We start from the raw sequence: 18,877 nt of genomic DNA on the forward strand, positions 1-18,877 counted from the left end.
GACATTGTCATTTTTCACTAAGTTAGCATGGGCACTTTGAAACTTGGCTGCTGCTTTTGCGCACGTTACTACACCTCTTTATTTTTGCAATGTTTCAATGACTGCTTTCACATGGGAACTCATCACTGTATTTGCTCTATGCAAGTTCCTGGGACTTTGACTGAACATTATGTTCAAGGTCGAACAACAATGCCCCTTGTTATTTTGTTCTGGCCAGACCTTAGCCCTTAGAGAAAACATACTGATGCAGCTGTTGTCTGGACAGCGTACTTGGGTTTTTTTACATGAAGAGGTGAGACACACTTGGAGAGGGACCTTTCCAGGGAGAGGACCAAGACGTAGATATATCATGTATAGGCTACGGTATGGGGTGTGGGGACAAAGCCCAGAGATCTTGTATTATATAATAATACTTCTTCTAGCAATGTGAGGGAGATTAGGCACCATAGTCTTTTTCTCCATCTTCTTTTTATGATGACATCTCCCTTCATGATGTATGGACTCGCTGCTTTGTTGACTATATTTGTATTGTGCATTTTCTGGCTTGTTGTGGTACGTATACTGCAGTTTAGGGCACGTTAGTTAAAAGAAATATTTTAAACTGTTTTGTGTCTCTGTCAGATCTTATTGTGGAAAAGTAGAACAGTGTGAGCGAAAGGGTGTGCCTTGTTACCCCGATTCCTGAGAGATCTATGAGTGTTGTGTCCTGGGGTGTCTAATGATTTGTTTCTCTGGGAATAGTGTAGGAGAGCAAGTAAGACACTATAGCTAGTCGGTCCTAGGTTCGTGAGTACTAAGGTGGTAGGAAGACCCAGTCCCTAGACACCAAGGTCCCATACTCCTGCGCATAGTTCTGTATTTGTGCAGAATCCCTGCAACAATACTAGACCTATAATACCCAGGTATACATTTATTTGTATGTTTCTTTTATATATAATGGCACTAGCTAAAGGCACAGACACATGTCTGCATTGTAGGAAAGTGGGCTTCTGATGCATTAACCCCCCCACTTTTTGCCAGATTACTGATGCACTTCCACTTGATGTGCCCTGGGTCCCTGACAATCAGGTTCCCAGGGCCTGTGTTCTTTCTGCAGACCTAACCCAATTGGCATCTCTGGCCACAGGTCAGCCCCTGGTAAATGGTACCACAGGTACCCAGGGCACTGTGTCCAGGGAAGACCTCTAAGGGCTGCAGCACTTATTGTGCCACTCTTAGAGGCCCTGTGCCTTTACACACACACACTGCCTTTGCATGCTGTGTGTTTTGATACAGAACAAAGTGAAGAGTCGACATGGCACACATCTCTGTGTGCCATGCCTACAACCCACTGCCCTGGCATAGATTAGTCACCTCTCTAGCTGGGTGCCCTATACCATTGGTGAGGGTACAGGTGCCTAAGCCCTGTACCTTTACAGTGTCTAAATAGATTCTTAAACATTGTGAGTGTAGTGCTGCTATTAAGAGTATATGGTGCTGGGAGATTGTCCTTACGAACTCCACAGCACCACAATGGCTACACTGAAAACTGAGAAGTTTGGCATCAAACTTCTCAGCACATTAAACCCACACTGATGCCAGTGTGGAATTTAATAAAAAATGCTCACAGAGGGCATCTTAGAGATGCCCCCTGAAAAACAACCAGCCTCTGGTGGGTTCCCTGACTGGTACACACCAGCCTGCTACCACAAGACATTTTTCTGGAACCCTAGGGTGAGAGTCTTCGCTCCCTGAGCCCAGAAACAAAGCCTTTCCTGGGTGGAGGTGTTCACACCTCCCCCAGGCCAGGAAGAGCCATCTGTGGCAGGGGTGCTTCAAAGGCCTGGCAGCCTTTGTAATGCGACCCCCAGCCTCTCCTGCTTGCAGGAGCAGGCCCCCTTCCTGTGTCCCCTCCTTTTCGGCAGGAAGACAGACGGGAAAAACTAGCCAGCCCAGAAGGTGTGCCCACCTCTGCCAACTCCATCTCTCAGTTGGGGGAGGCAAGGTGAAGCCCTCTCTTCAGTGCTCGCCATCTTGCAGATGGCAGGCACTCTCCAATCAGGATTAGGGATTGTACTCACTCCCCCATGTGGGGTGAGCACACCAAGGGTGTAGTCACCCTAAGGTCAGTAGCCCATTGCCTACTGACCTCAAGAGCCCTAAAACGCCCCCTAAATACAGTATTTAGAGGGCAGCCCTGAACCAAGAAAGCAGATTCCCACAACCTAAGAAGAAAAAGGTTAAAAGAAGACGCCCAGCAGAGGAGACTGCAGAGAACAAATGACTTGGCCCCAGCCCTACCAGTCCGTCTGGAGTTTCCAGAGATCCTGCACCAAAAATCATCTTGTCCTGCAGCCAGCGACCTCCAGAACCCCTGGGAGGACTGACTGCCTTCAACAAAGACCGGGTCAACCTGTGAACAGCAGCCCTGTTCAAAAGAAACTCTGAAAACAGACTCTGAGCCTGCTGAGGACAAAGAAACCCAATGCCTGGAACTACAACTGCACCCATCGCCTACGGCCCGAGTTCGAGTGGCCCACCAGTCCCAGCGAGGTCCCCCAGTGCTCCAGAGTCCGAGTCCACTGTGGGTTGACCCCTCCAGGACTCCCCGACGTCGCCTGCAGCCTCTGCACGGAGACCACCCCAACCGCAAGTGGCCCGGTAAGGTGAAATCCGACCTCAAAAGACATCCTTGCATCCAGCCGCCCTGCACCCTGGAGAAAGGAACCCGAGGTGCACCTACGTCCCCGAGCCCTCCAACTTACTTGCCCAGTGGTTGGTTCCTCCCAGAAGTCTTCTTGGACCGAGCCTGCAGCTAAAAACCAAAACCGAAAATTCCCATTGAAAACAACAGGGCACCTGATGCCAAAACAGCACTCTGAACCCGTCCGCCCCAGCGCAGCTGAGGGTGTACCTTTTGTGCTGGCTTGTTTCCCCATTTGTCCTGAGCTAAAGTCCAGGAGCTTTGCTCCCACAGCCAAGTGGACTGCTACTCAGCAGCCACCAACCGGAGGCCCCATCCCCTATTGGATAACATTGGGCCTCAGTACTCTGCACCCGGCCGGCCTAGTGCCACTGAGGGTGTAACAAGAGTGCATCCTTGACCCTGGGGGACCCCTGAGTCTACCGCTAGAACCTCAACTCCCACTACCAAATACTTACCTCAAAACCAATAACCATATTTTCCTCCATAGGATAATATTGACTGTTTTTCTTGGAAAGTGTGGAGTTTGAGAACCTAAAGAAATTCTTTCAAGTTGCACTGTTTAACAAAAACGATTTTACTTACCTGTTTGCAGGAAATGTCCCAGAATAGTACCCAGGCATACTACTCTGAGTAAGAAAAGTAATCTAAAAAGAACTTACCTGGTATTTTACTGCAAATCCCATTCAATGTACTGTATTTACAAATCATTGCATTTCTCTGAAGCAAAGTACATTTACTATTGCAATCCAAACTGTTTACAAACTGCAGTACTACTGTAAAGTATTTATTGCTTACCTGTGCCAGGCGTGCTTGGTTCTAGAAAATGAAATAACTGAAAGAATAATTTTATACCAAAACAAGTGGTCTGAAGTTTAGTCTTTGAGTGTGTGAATTCATTTGCTGACTGAGTGTGTACAACAAATGCTTAACACTGTCCTCTGATACTGTCTTACTGCTCGACCACACTACCACAAATAGAGAGTAAGGTTCTATCTAACTTTACCTCTGCCTACCTTTGGGGTTCCACTGGACTCTGTGCACACTATACCTCACCTAGGTATTGTAAATACAGAGCCAGCTTCCTACATGCATGGTTTCAGGAATATATTGAGAGTTACAATAGAGGCATGCTAAGGTTTGCTGCTTTATATTTGGTTAGGCCCAACACTCCGGGTAGTCACTATTTGAATAGAGAAGCTGCAAGATAAAAGTAAGGTTTAAGACATGCTGGCAGAGTGATTAGTGATTAGTCTACTTTGTATGAATCTGTGTAAAGGTACACTTCAAGTATCCCATATAAATTTAGGTATCTGCTTGAAATGGTAAGGGCAGTCTGTCAAGTTGAAAGAATTGTATGGAGTTGTGACTGAGGTATGTCTGTACTTATACATGTATTTTCACACGTTATGCACCGGAAGATGCTAGGCCTATAAAACACAGGTATAAATCTATTTGTATGTTTCTTTTATGTTTGATGCCACTAGCAAAAGGCACGGACACATGCCTGCATGCTTTCAGGACTAATGTGAGATCAGTGGTCCAAGTGGGCGGGATCGGCGGGGCACGGCGTGCCCCTACTTCTTTAGATCAATAGATTCAGTTCCCCTACTTTTTTAATGTAAACATGCGTCCCAAGACGGTGGAAATAGCTGAGGCCTACAGATAAGGCTCTGTATTTTTTACCGTTCAGGAGATGGGCAGGGCAATCCGAGAAGGAAAAGGACTCTGTCTTTTCCTTCTTGCCTTGTGAAAACAAGTACAGTGTTCACTTCTGCCCTGCCTCTGGCAGCTGCTCCCTCCCTCTCTTTCTTACTCTTATTAACTCTCTTTCTGTCTAGCTCCTCCTCACTTACTGAAAACCGTGACTTCAATAAATGGTTCTGACCTTCTCTTTCCTACTTTCGTTTTTGCTCACCTGTGAAATGGGTCAAACAAACAAAAAAATAACACTTTTTCTGGAAATATTGTCTTTTTTTTAAAACTTTTCTAATTCCAAAGTGCAGCCTTGGAATTAAATAGTTCAAAATATGAAAATTAAATAAATAACTAAATAAAGCAAAGCAGAGTGGTCGCAAAGTGGCCAGAATGATTTTATTCACACCCAAACACATTAGCACCACTTTACAGAGTTTTCCAGTGAAGTGCTACTTTTGTTTTCTTGTCTTTCTTTGAACATCATTGTTTTCCCCTGGTAGGGAAGCGCACCAATCCTGGAGGTACTGCAATGTCTGATTGTTGGGTGAATTGGAAAACAAAATGTGTACCGCAGTTCTGTGTTCATGGATGTGGTCTTTTTTAACCATTCTTTTTACATTTTGTAAGAATATAAGCAATGGACATTGAAATGGGTCCCTTCTGGGCCCTGTAGTCATGCCCTTAACCTTTCAGCCAAAAGCACACACTGATTTCTGAATAGTGAGTGTAAAAGCGTTAGAGTAACCATGTTGTTCTTGATTACATTTCACATGCTTTACTTAATCTTGCATTCCCTATGAGGGTTTTCATTTTCCAGGATGTTGTTACTTTTCTTTAATGCAGCATATTGCCCTTGTGCATTGAGTAATTTTAATTGAGGCGCATCCAGGTGTTTATAGTGCGGCACAATTGAGTTGAAGGCAGTGTAAGTTTCTCTCAGTTGGGCAAGTGGGGGAGAGGATGTGGCACTATGATCAGAGCTACCGAATTCGGAACTGGGGAACCAGGTGCAGCCTTCATGACCAGTTCCCCAGACCACACTTCTGAGGGAGCACATTCCCATACTAGACCTTAGAAGGCCCTGCAAGACCTTAGAAGCCCTGGTGTCTTATCACCAGCAGGTGGACCCTAGCAGTGTCAAGTGTGGGTTAACCTTGAAGGCCTGTCCGCCGCAGTCCATACTGAATTTCCCCTCTAGTCTTGTGGGCAGGCCTATGAAGCAGCACACCCTAAAGCATGAGGTCACAGGACACTTGAAAAGTGCCAGCTCTAGGGTGGTGTGACCACACTGAGCGCTGACTTTGGGTGGGGGTGTCAGCAGCAATAAAAATGTTATGATAACTCAGGTGATTAATGTTCTTAGGGAGAGAGATCAGAGTTTTGTCTAGTGGAAGTTTTGACTCATAGTTGAAGCACTCTCAGCGTGGGGAGGTAGCTGAGGTGGTTTCTATACATTGCCAGGATGTCGGGAGAATGGGTTTGCACGGCATTTGAAACCGGAGATTAGCGGGAGTCGCGCCCGTAATCCGGAGGTGATCTCAAGCCGACATGAAGACTGCAGCAACTAGAAAATGGGGTGAATTCATGTTCTAGCTGAAGACAGTCGACGATCTGAGTAACGGGGGTGCACTCAGCACCTTACGTGGAGATATAAACTTTTGCAGTTTTTTGGGGGACAACAAGAGTCAGTGTTGGTTACCAGAGCACGCTGCTTGGAGATTTCCCTGAAGAAGGGCTGTGGTTTATGCGCGTGGGATAATCCACGTGCGAACTGCTTGAGAATTATCTAAACACTCATGGAATGGTTTCCTCATCAAACATCCGTGTTTAAATAATAAAATTACAGAGAAGTTGGAAATCTATCGGCTCTATGATAATTTTTCTGATGTACAATCCACAGATTGGAATGTTGCTTGTGATGTATAATTTTGTTCGCAGATTGTTTTGAACTAGTCCACTTTAGGCTTGTAATTGGATAAACACTCTTAGGACTGAACATTAGTAGTGCACCGTATGTCTAGGACCTAGGTCAATTTTGAACAAGGTAGCCAGCACCTCGCCCCAACTTGCCTCACCGGGAAGAGCACGCCACTCGGAGGGGGGTCTACATCTCCCACCCTCATTCGCGCCGGAGCGCGTATATAAACATTATCACGGGACGAGTGTGGGGACGCGCCAGGGTCGCGCTCGGGCGAAGCCCAGGCCAAGGGCAGGCACTTCCACGCCCGTCAGAGCTCAGAGGAGGCTGAGCTGGGCCCACTCTCTAACACCTGGAAACGGGGGTGTGCTGAGGACCATTTCGAAGGTACTGTTTTTTCACCTCATTTTCCATATCTGTATCCATTTGCCTAGGGGAGGGTTTTTGAACAGCACCACCAAGTGCAATGAGTAAACGGAATGGACGTACAGAACGGGTGGGGGGGTGGAGTTATAAATGAGACCAAAACCAAAGTTATGGTGGTTGCCAAAAATGTTAGGCTTAATTATAAAAGCCGTTGGTTTATGGAAAAAATAGAACTCGAACAAGTCGAGTTCTACAGATACCTAGGCATATTATTTGATGGAAAGTGCACCTACCAGCTACACAACAAAGAGTCACAAAGAAAAGCTAACACATTAACTTCAGCTTTTAAAACTATCCAGAAGTCTTTACCTACCCTGACCTATGGCCCCCTTCTAAGTATAGTTGGTGCAAAACTTTTACCCTCGATTACATATGGCAGCGAAGCTGTGATGGGTAATGACAGCGTCAACCTGAACAAAACCATAACCAGAGTCTACCGAGCGCTTTTCCACCTCCCAGCGAATGCGTCCCCTTCGCAAATAAGGTTGGAGTTTGGCCTTACCAATCAAGAGTTTGCAAGGCAAGGACATTTCATAAAAGTCTGGAATCGAATAAAAACTGATCAACAAAATGAGATTTCGCAGCTCTTATGGTCAGAAATAATAAGGGACACTAACTCCACTGCTGCTCGCTATCTTAGTGAGGCAATTGAAGCATTCGGAATTACATCAATATGGGAAATGAACATAACTAAGTCATCATTTAAGAAAATTATTAATAAAACTGCAGCCCACTTATCTGTCATAAAGGATAAGGCCATTCTTACAAAGAGAAACCATGCACGGATGGTACTAAATGGATATAAAAAGATGGAGATCCAAAAATATTTGACGACCCCGTGGACGGAAAAAAATAAGCAGGTTCTGCTTAAAGCAAGATTCGGATCTATGTCTGGGCTATGTCATCTTCCCCCATGGGAATTACAAGAAACTAAAACAAAATGTAGACTGTGTAAGTGGGGAGAGGAAGACATTTCTCATTTACTATGTATTTGTCCTGAACTACTTCAAGAAAGAAAAAGACTGCTTAAGGACCATTTTAATTCTCGCAGTATACGGTCATGCAGACAGGCGGTGATTAAATGTATGGTTCCAGATGATATTATTTTAAATGTCTCTTTTGTAAAGTTCTTAATTTTAGTTAAAAAGAAACTCGGTGAGGCAATCATTGCAAATATTTAATTGGCTAAGTTAGCCCATGTAATGTAATTTTATGCGATTTTATATTAGGAATATAATTTTTAATTCTTTCTCTTTTGATATGTACTGTTGTAAGATTTTAAATAATCAACACAATAAAATTACTTACTTACTTAGGGTGGAGTGGTTTTGACTCTTGGCAGCTTCTTATTGAGGGCTGAGACTGTTCTAACACACGAAATTGAGCTAGCAGAGAGAAGGCTTTCTTTTGACTCCCTTATTGCTCAAAAACATTCCTCCCTTGGTACTCATACTATGGATGCAGCCCCTTTGATTTACCCGCAACTTATATCTGTCTCTCACCAGGCCTCCTAACGTATCTAGTCACAATATAGTGACACGGGGTAAGACAGCAACATTTCAGCTAGGGAACAGCAACAGCGAACCCTCAGTTAAAAGAAGAATGGGAGGCGGAGCTCAAAAGCAAAAAATCTCGAAAGGGACCCACCCCGGGAAACCTACTGGGCAAGGTGACTCTGAATTGGGGGAATCGGTATTATTAAGGACTAACAACACTCCCGCGCTGCCCACATTGGTGACTAAAAACGATTTTTTGAAGAGGATAGAGACTCTGGTTACTGTGCTCTTAAATTCCCCCCTGTACAAACTTTTTCAAATTGAAGAGAGGCTGACATCCATGGAGGTCTCATGTATATCTAACCACACCCCTCTAAATAGAACTCAGGTAAATGAGACAGCGGGGTCCTCCATGCAGTCGGTGGGGATGGTTTTAATAAAAACCGACAGTGTGGGAGGCCATGATTCCCAGCAGGCCGAGGGGTTGCCTCCCCAGTTGGTTTGGTCTGGTCTAACAACAACTGACAGTGTGGAAGGTCATGCCTTTTTCCAGCATCAGAAACTGGGTCTATCTAAATCTGGTGTTCCCCCTCAGACCCAAAACCCCACTGTGCAACAAGGTGAACATCTAGGAAACTTAAGGGATTCTATAAACACATCCTATCTACCAGTTACTAATATCAGGGCTCGTCTGTCAAACCAAATCATCATGGCCAGGAGGGTAGGGTGGCTGGGTTTGCCACCAAAAGTGATGAAGGGTGACAGTGTTGTAATAAATTTTAACAATCCCCATGCTCCAAGATTCCCCCTAGATCGCCTACGAAGAGTTCCACCTACTGGGACACAGATCACACCACTATCCCTAGAGTACTTCTATAGGCCTTGTCCATTGGTGGAACTGGAACCGCCATTTTGCATAAGGGAAACTTAGCGAGACCAAACTTGTTGGTCAACCAGGGAATCCATCTAGAGAATAGATTTACCCCCCTTTCAGGTCTAGAACTGTGTGCCTGACTACCTATTACTCCGGAGGAGAGGCTTCCCACTACGTCTACGGACGTTCCTGTGGCTGATATTGAAGCCACCAATATACCTAGTGAGAACAAGAAGGGGAGTTCAAATGTATTAAGAATAGCATCATGGAATGTGGCAGGCATTTTAAATAAATTGGGCGGTGTCCATTGGCTCAAATTGTGGCAGGACCAAGACATCTCCTATTTACAGGAGACATGGTCAAAGGAAGACATCTTTTTAAATGGCTACCGGTCATATCAGACAAGGGCTATTCCGTCACCTTCAGGAAGAGCCAAGGGGGGCTTGATAACGTTTATCTCTAACACATTGGCAAAAACAGTTATGATGTTGGAAGGAAATAGCCCATTTTTTCATCTTCTCATCTTAGAGTCAGCTAACCTAGACTTTTGTCTTTTAATAAATTATTATATTAACAACTTTGGCCCAAGTATGCATTTAGTTCTGGAGGATCTGAATCGTGCTATTGATAAGGCAATAATTATTTTAAGCAAAAGGTCACTCTAAATATCATATGGGTGAGGGATTTCAACATCCATCCCTGTAAGCATAACCTAGATCGAATTTGCGGTATGGAGGATCTGTTGGGTAATCCTGTCCATCACTTCTCTCATACCAATTACGGAAATAGCCTTAATAAGACACACTCATCAAGAAATATGCTAATGGTTAATATCTTGTCCACCTCCTCTGGCGCTTTGCTAACTACATTACGTTAGGATAACCAGGAATCAACCATAGACTTTATACTGATCACTGAGCCTCTAATTGCTAGGTGCTGTAAAATAAACGTCCAATTTATGGGTTTTAGTGATCATGCTATTTTGCTCTGTGAGATACTCCTGGTGCCCAGGGTTGTGACAACCCACCAGAAAGTAGGCCAGCCATTATTAGCCAGGAGAAACGGTTACCAACGCAAGTGGGCTCAAATTGAAAAACTGAAGTTGGTACCCAAAATAATTCGAAATGCCCTTGTTATTATCAATAGATGTCTGGACCCTGCTAATCCTCCTCATTCTCTGATATTATCCTTCGTAGCACTCCTAGATCATATAAGGAAGGCACTTACCAGGAAAAATTCTGAGAAAGCAAAGAAGGATAAGGGCTGGTTTGATTCCGTTTGCTCAAAAAAGAGTAAAGCTCTTATTATAGCCTTGGGTAACAAACCTAGAAATATAACCGAAATTGCCACACTCCGCAGGGAATATAGACTGGTTAGGAAAAATAGGGAGAAGGCATTAAAAGATGAGACTCGGGCTAACCTAGAGCAGGCTTCGGCTTTAGGTAACTCAAAGGTGATCTGGGCGATAATAAATGGACCCCACTTTAAGATGCAGAAGGATCCTACACTAGATGTTAATGCAGGTGAGGAGGACTGGGTGGCTCACTTCACAAGTATCTTTTCCCTTAATGTCTATCCGGCACTAGATACAGTTATCCCATGTACCATTATACGGGACAATCTTTATTTTTCGCTTGGTGAAGTAAGGGCCGGGTTAGAGGCTTGTAATACCAGGAAAGCCTGGGCCCTGATGGTGTACCCATTGACTACGTTTATGATAATGAAGATTTATGGGTGCCCTTATTGACCAATGTTTTTAACAAAATTGCTATAGTTGGCCCCCCTACTTCCTGGAAAACAAGCATAATTGACCCAATCCACCAGAAGGGTGACAAAGGTAATCCTAAAAACTACCGACCAATCTCGTTGATTGATACAACAGCCAAACTTATGGGCGTCTCCTTTTAGATGAGACAGGAGGCTTGGGTGAAGGGTAAGAATATTCTAATGGAGTCCCAATATGGCTTTCAAGAGGGAAAGGACACAATAGATCTGTGCCTTAACCTCTCACTGATTATGGACAAATATACCAGAGCCAAAATCTATCTTGCATTCATGGATTTATCCGCAGCCTTTGACTATGGTATATAATGGAGGAGATGGGAATTGATCAGGCCATAGTTTACTTTATTCGTCAACTGTACTCTGATGCCTCCTCGTCTGTCCACTATGGGAAAAATTGGAAGTGCACTCTACCATTTAAGATCCTAAAGGGATAAGGCAAGGCTGCGTCCTTGCACAGTTTCTTTTTTCCATCTACACTAACGGTGTAGGAAAACATCTTGAGGGCGCAGCCTTGGATGTCCCTGTGTCCACTAATCACCAGCGGTTACCAATTTTGGCATATGCCGATGAAGCTGTCTTGATGGCCCAAACTGGTATGGGGCTTCAGGGCCTGATATTAGCCTGCGCGGCCTTTATGTATTGATTGGATTTAAGGGTCAACCGGTTGAAACCCTTTGTAATTGTTGCAGGGACAGGGAAACGCGACAAAACACCATCATTTTATATGGATTCTGGGAAAATGTAAATGGTGGAGTCACTTCCCTATTTAGGTATACTTTTTGACAAAAATAAATCATGGTCTAAACTGGTTGAGGGAAGAGCTATGGGTATGGAGAGTAGTTTAATGACGCTAAAAGTATTCTCTAAAAGGTTGGGAGCAAAACCTTTAATCCCTTGGAAAAAGATTTACCATGCTAAAACTAAGGCTGCAACTTCTTATGGGGCAGGCGTATGGGGCATGGCACCTAGCAACTCCCTTCAGCCCATAGAGAATAGATTTTTTTAATCTTTTACTTCTCTTCCCCATTCCTATTCCAACTATGTTCTTCACATCGAACTGACCCTATCTTACATCGTGGATACTATTAAAATGGCCCCACTCCTGCTATGGCTTTCTCTCTGGCGTAGGGACACAGCCCCCCTTACTCAAGTTATTATAAGTAGTATTTTGAAATCAGAAATTTACAACAGGATTAGGTTGCTAAAGTATGTAGAGATGGAACTGATGGACATCAGTTTGAATCATCTCTTTAAGGACCCATTTACCTGCAAGACCATATCGAGATGGAAGCTGGCTGATACATTTCTGTTGCGGGCTCAATACCAGAGAAGGGAAAGAAACTATCAAAGTCAGTCGGTCCTCATGTATGAACTAATTCCAAATCTGCACAAGGGAGGATTTTTTTATCTGGCTGACTTCATGATACCACATCATAAATTTCTTTTATTAAGATTCCGCCTAAATATGATACCGCTGATGATAGGATACCCAGGGAAGAAATTTAAGCACTCTGAACTCTCCTTGTGTCCTTGCGATATGCAATCACCACAAAATGATATTCACATCCTATTCTTTTGTGATTTCTATCGACCGGAAAGACAGAATCTGATCGTCCCAATCTGTAAACAATATAGTTTTAAACTTTGTTGTGTAGCATTGTATTTTTAAAATCCCTTCCGAATCCTTTTGTCTGTTTCTCAGTTGCATCGTTCCTATGGGTATGTATGAAAAAAAAGAATCGGGCGGGCCCACAATTAGAGGAAGGATTGTCTATCAAAACAATTATTATTTTCTAATATCTAACGTTTTTAAATTGTTGTTAATTAGACAATGTACATACAGATGAAATGGAATGCATGACAAACTGAGTAGGAGTATCCTTTTAATTATTGGGACTTATGTTTATGTAATTATGTTTTTTAAAGTAATGACATCTTATGTACTTTTATGATCTTACTTGTAATACCGAATAAAGAATTGAATTGAAAAATTGACTCATAGAAAGGTAGTACAGAGGGTTAATGTGCCTGCTGTAAAGAACATATACCATGCAAATCCAGTGTGCACATAATGTAAATAGGTCAGTGGGTCTGTGGATTACTGCTTTTGCCAGAGAGATCCTTTTGTAACTTGTAGTTTATAAGTTAAAATCCTAACATAGAACAGTTGTGAGCTATTAACTGTCATATACGAGCTGCATGCAAACTGCAAGGTATAAATTAGAGCGTTATGGTTTATTCCCCCAGTCTTTGATTATCCTAATGTTACAAAAAGTGTTCATTTGGATAGAAATCAATTCTGATTATTAAACCGAACCCCCCAACCATGGTATTATGTTTTAAATTCAGAGTTTGTGTTTCTCAAGATCAATCACTATTAAACTATACTGCCTACTAGTATGGTTGTCATGTGACTCCTACACCTTGTAGTCCTTAGTCATATGTAGCCTTTCCTATACAGTGATTTACACATGTATAATTGATTGTCTCTGTGTAATGTGTCTGATGAAAAGTGCTCTGACACCCTACACTGGTATGAGTAGCACTGTAAATCAAATTAAATGCATGTGAGAAGTGTGTGGATATGGAGACTTGAAGGGCACTGTTAAAGGGTAGTAGTGAGGGAATCTGTGCCGGAGGTGGTCATTGGGGAGCACCAACAAACATTGTTGCATAGGGAGCCACCAGCACTAAAGCCAGCCCTGCCCTCTGAGGCCAGTCTGCCTCACCCATATATTACCTCCATTGGCCTTTTTTCAGCAGTAGTAGTCGCAACTTACCAAGGATCAGCAATGCAGGATTTTCACGCACACCAAACTAAGTTAGCAAACTTTACAGTCTCTCTGCCTCATGCACAATCACTTTTAACATGTGCTGCCTGCTTTGGGGGCACTGGAATTATGCAGCAAAGGAGGACAAAATGATGCAGCAGCGTTGACTAAATATGCAGCAAACAAAGCTGCAGCGTAATGCAGTATATTTTCTGATACTTTATTATTTTAACATTTTTACACATGCTAACAGTCTCTGGAAAGATTTGGCCTTATTAGTACCAGTGTAACATACAAATGAAGTAGTGAGAAAGTCAACCTTTGCAAAGGGCCATCCACTTCACAGCAACACAATTCACATGTTTTAGTAACTTTTGATCTGTTTGAGCTACAAACAATCTATTAGTTGAAATTGTCAGATTATGCTGCAGATTATGTATTATGTGGCACATATGGCAGAGCCATAATTACCTAGAAAACATTTGCAAATTTGGATATTTTGCCTTTAGTGTTTGAACTGATCTTGTGGAAAAAGGGAGGAGAAGTGCAGACAGAAACTCCATGGCTCGGAGCAAATGGCTTGTGCTTTAACTTTTAAGAGTATTTGGGACATTCCGTGATCGGAAACATAGCCCATTTTGTGGATGTATTTTAATGTCAATAACTCATATTATATCTTAAATATTTGTGTATCCATTGTTTGAATTAAATAACATAACAAACTGTAACTGGTCAGTGAAATGCCAAACAAATACTTAAAATTTGAATATTCTGTGCATTCTGGCCACACCTCTGACTCGGCCCACTGGTCCCATCCTCAGGTTTTTCCTGCACTCTGATTCTCTGCTGACAGTTCCGCTACTTTTTTCCCCATTTCGACCAGACAGACAGACAAATCTACTTTATTCGGTTAATAAAAATCATAAAAGTACATAACATAAACAATACTCAGCCCCAAAAGGCAAAAATCCTGATTAAAATGATCCTAGGCACTATACAATTAAAATATAATTGATTAGAGTCTAGACAAAAGTATTGTTGTAAAATCTTGTAAGCCAGAGAGAATGAACATGCCTAACAATAATTTTCCTACATTCATATCCTGAAATTATGCACAACATTTAAAAAAATCCAAGCATTAAAAACAGCTTTTAGCCTGATTCAGAAGGAACTACAGCATTTCTATATGAGATGTGCCTTCTTTCCCTCTCCCTGGCAGCGGTAACTAAAAAGCTAGCAATGTTGTAAATTTCCCAGGTAATATTCAGCATTTGAAGGTACACCAAAGCCGGCCGTACCTGTGTGAAAACTTTTCCCTTTAGAATTGGCAATAAAAACTTCCTACAAATTTCATTATGATGATCGCAGAACATGATAAAGTGCATAGTGTCTTGTGTTGAAAAATGATCGCATGTGCAAGGGCCTAGATCTTTCACAATGCTCCACCCAACCGGTTTGGCCAATATAGAGTGCAAGAGATTAAAACTAAATCTAGTTCGACCACCGGGTGAGACTCACAACAGAGACATGCGACATGTTTTGAATTTCTGGAGTTCTCTTGCTTCTTTCTGCACCTCTCTGGATTCTTTCTGCATCCTTCTAGTCTGTTTCTGTACCTATCTTGGTGCTTTCTGCACTTCTCTGGTTTCTTTCTGTCCCCCTTTTGCTTCTTTGTGCAGCCCTCTTTCCCCTTTCTGCAGCTGTTTTGCCTCTTTCTACACCTGTTACATGTTTCTGCAGTTGTCTTCCGTCTTTATGCACCTCACTGTCCTTTCTGTGCATCTTTTCATTCTGTATGCACTTCTCTTGCCTTTGTGCACATCTTTTGCTTCTTTCTGCACCATTCTTGTTTCTTATGGCACTCATCTTGTCTCTTTTTGCATGCATGTTGTCTGTTTCTGCATCCCTCTACTCTTTTTCTGCACTTCTCTTGCCTCTTTGAGCATCTTTTGCCTCTTTCTGCATCTGTCTTCCTCTTTTTTGCACCCCCTCGCCTTTTTGTGCACCTGTGTTCCGTTTTACACATATTTGTGCACTTCTCTTGCATGTTTGGGCACCTCTGTTGTTTATTTGTGCATACGTTATTGTCTCTCTGTGTACCTGTGTTTTAGTAGCTGTGTATTTCTTTTTGGTGTTTTTAAACTTTTTTTTCTTTCTCTCCCTTTCTTTTTCTTAAGCACCTTTTCCTCTTTCTGCAGTTCTCTTGTTTGTTTCAATAGTTTTGTTTTTTATTTGTAATAAAGAGAATAGCAATGTAAGTAATTGTTTATTAGTTAATATGAATATTGATATGTAATTAATTTTAAATTGTTAATTCATGTAACAAATTATTGAAACTTTTCTTTGTTTTTTAGAAAATTATTTTGTCTGGATCATAAATTGAAGATAGCAAGAAAACATGAAAAAAGAAGACAACAAAACAAACAGATCTACTTAAACAAAAGTAAAGAGTGTATTAGAAAAAGACAACAAAATTACCAAAGATAAATCTGTTCTGGTAAGAGCACTAAACAGTTTCTTAACGTTGCAGAGAGAAAAACGAAAGAGAATAATAATGAAAGAAAAAAGGAAGGTTTTACAACAAAGCAGAAGGAGAACAAGATATATTATGGTAAAAAAACATTTGTTTTTGAAAAACAAAACATGCTACAACAAGAGAAAAGCAATTTAAATTGATACGCACACATATGTTTCAAAGTAGAGTAATTCACAGTGTATTAAAACATTGTAAAAAGTATAAAAAAGATCAGCAGTGTATAAGAAGAATTAAGACATTGAAAGTGTAGTAGAAACTGCTTTTAAATTGAAACAAAAATTATTTATATTAATATTGAAAAGAATGAGAACATGGGATAAAACAATGGTGTTTATGAAGGAGAAAGGCAAAAGAAAAGGAATAGTTAATAGAATTTACTTTTGTAAAACTTTAACTGGTGAATGGAAGCACACTTCCACTACTGAGCCTTTCTTTAATGAAGGCATTTTCAACAGAACACATTAGTGCATGCAGTTGATGCTAGTGGTCGATGCTATGAGATGAAAGATGGTTCTCCCATTCCTAAAGGAAAAATGGTTGTTCAGAGTGTGGAAGAAGTAGTAGCTAAAGAAGTTCAAGGGAAGCATACACAAGGTCCTGTATATAACTGGGATTGTAGCAGTATTTGCAGTATTCAACGTAAATCTATTGACATATTGCAATTTATTTTATGAGAGTATGCAAAAAATGTCTTAAAAGGAAGATTAAGATATCACAAGGACTAGATCCATGTAAAATAAGAAAATATAGTAAGTTGCAGGGTCATTCTTTGGCTTGTCTTTCAAGAAAAGTGTGTAAAAGTACTTTTAATCATTTAAGAATGTTAGCAGTACACCACTCAGAAATGCGGAAGTTAGGAGAGTTTACTATGTAAAAACTCCTGCATTATGTTTAACTGAAATGAACACAGCTCTTTTGCACGGTTCAGTTTCAGATGTAGAAAACGCTTGTGATGATCTACAGTTTTGTTTTTTCGGTTCACAAGAGGAGTGTGGAGAAAGTGAGAGCTTGTATGTATAGCTGTGGCAAAGTCCCCCCTGTATGTATAGCTGTGGCAAAGTTTTTAGGGTGGGCCTGGGGCATACGGGCAAAAGCCCTGAGGATCGGGGCAAATCCCTTCTAAATCATGTGCACTTGGTAGAATATTTATGCTATAGTTAATATAGGCTGGCGATTAGATCAACATGTTCATCAAATAGTCCCACGACATCATAAGAGCAAGTGGATTGTTTTTTTCTTTTTGAGATTGGTCAAATATTTTTACAAAACATTGTGGTCGACGGTTATTCAGAAATTTAATTGCAATTTTAACTTTTTAGATAATTTAATACCTGTTTTATGTTATGAATGTAATGAGCTTTTATGACCTAAACTGTCGAATAAAGCTTGATTGATTGATTGATTGATTGAGAGCTTGATAAGTGTGTTGAAGAACATACGAAAGACATTAGTATTTATTAGTTGGCAGAAGAAATTACAAAGTTTAAGACAGATTCATGTGAAAAACCAAACTATGTTTGTATATGTTGTCGACGTACTTATAGAAGTCAAACTAGCAATGTAGATTTATATTTAAAAAATGAAAAGGAAAACAATGATACGTGGCAGCAATTGATGCTTATTTGTTGGTAGAAGTTCGGCTTGAGTTAGCTACTGATCAAGTTATTTGTGTAAATATTGTTACAACAAATTAGAAGAGAACAAAATGCCACCTAGAGCAGTACATAACAAGTTAGAGTTGCTAGCTATTCCTCCAGAACTGGCACAATTGAATGCATATGAGTTCATTCTTATTCAATCTGTGCACCCATTTTAGGCTATAGTTCCCATGGAGCCTAAAACCGGTAAGCTGCCTCCAATAGATTTACAAAGAGGTGTGAAAGGAAGAATTGTGTACTTACCTTCTGATTTTAAGAAAAATATTGAAACTGTTGGTGTAGACAGGGAGGAAAATGAGCCAGTAGTTATTCTAGTTAATGGTGTACCAACAAAGAGTAGACAAATATAGCAAGAGTTTGTAGATGTTAATAAACTTCAAAAGGCTACATTATATCTGGTACAAAATAATATTATAAGAATGTAAATGTTGACGAACAGGTAATATGCTTAGAAGATGAAATTTCCTGTGGCCAAATAGAAAAAGTGGATAAGACTAGGAGTGAAGAGATTATGAACATTATACTATACATCCTCTACATTCAAAAGAAGTGATAGGAAACAGAATTGAATTATTTCAAATGAAGGAAGCAAAGGGAACTCCCGTCAGTGTATGGGAAAAAAGTTTAGAAGCCTGTTTTCTATGGTTGTTCCCCACTGTAGAATGTGGACGATTTGATGAGCGATCTGTACGGATTCCAGCTTCAGAATACCACTCGACAAGATTGTACTCTGAAGATCCAAGATTTCGACAGTGCATTCCAACATATTTCATCATCTGTTTGAAAGTGATTGGTCTGCAATTCACTTTCCTATGCAGTGAACCACATATTAAAAACAGGAGTTCATCTTCCACATGTTTCTGTAAAAGAAGTCATGGACAAAGTTCAACAAAGAGATGAAAATTTAGAATCACAATTAATTAATTTAATGGCATGTACCAATAAATATTGGTTTTGTCGTCACTGTGAACTTAAATGTATGTTAAAAAACTTAAGTACACTTAGCTGTTCTGGATATGTCTGGGAAGATTT

At 41.3% G+C, this 18,877-nt stretch overlaps 1 long non-coding RNA gene across 2 annotated transcripts in view; it reads left to right on the forward strand.

Moving 5' to 3' along the window:
• LOC146861781 (uncharacterized) overlaps positions 1 to 18,877 on the forward strand; it is an 819,473-nt gene that overhangs the window by 94,469 nt on the left and 706,127 nt on the right. Inside the window, exon 2 of one of the 2 annotated variants that reach the window (XR_014978049.1) lies at positions 16,006 to 16,148. The exons of the other annotated variant lie outside the window; for it this stretch is intronic. This is a non-coding gene — a long non-coding RNA (uncharacterized LOC146861781). The remainder of the gene's footprint in view (positions 1 to 16,005; positions 16,149 to 18,877) is intronic. 2 annotated transcript variants of the gene reach the window in all.

The sequence above is a fragment of the Triturus cristatus genome, chromosome 2_2 (assembly GCF_964204655.1).
Source record: "Triturus cristatus chromosome 2_2, aTriCri1.1, whole genome shotgun sequence".
In the NCBI taxonomy this organism is placed as follows: Eukaryota; Metazoa; Chordata; class Amphibia; order Caudata; family Salamandridae; genus Triturus; species Triturus cristatus.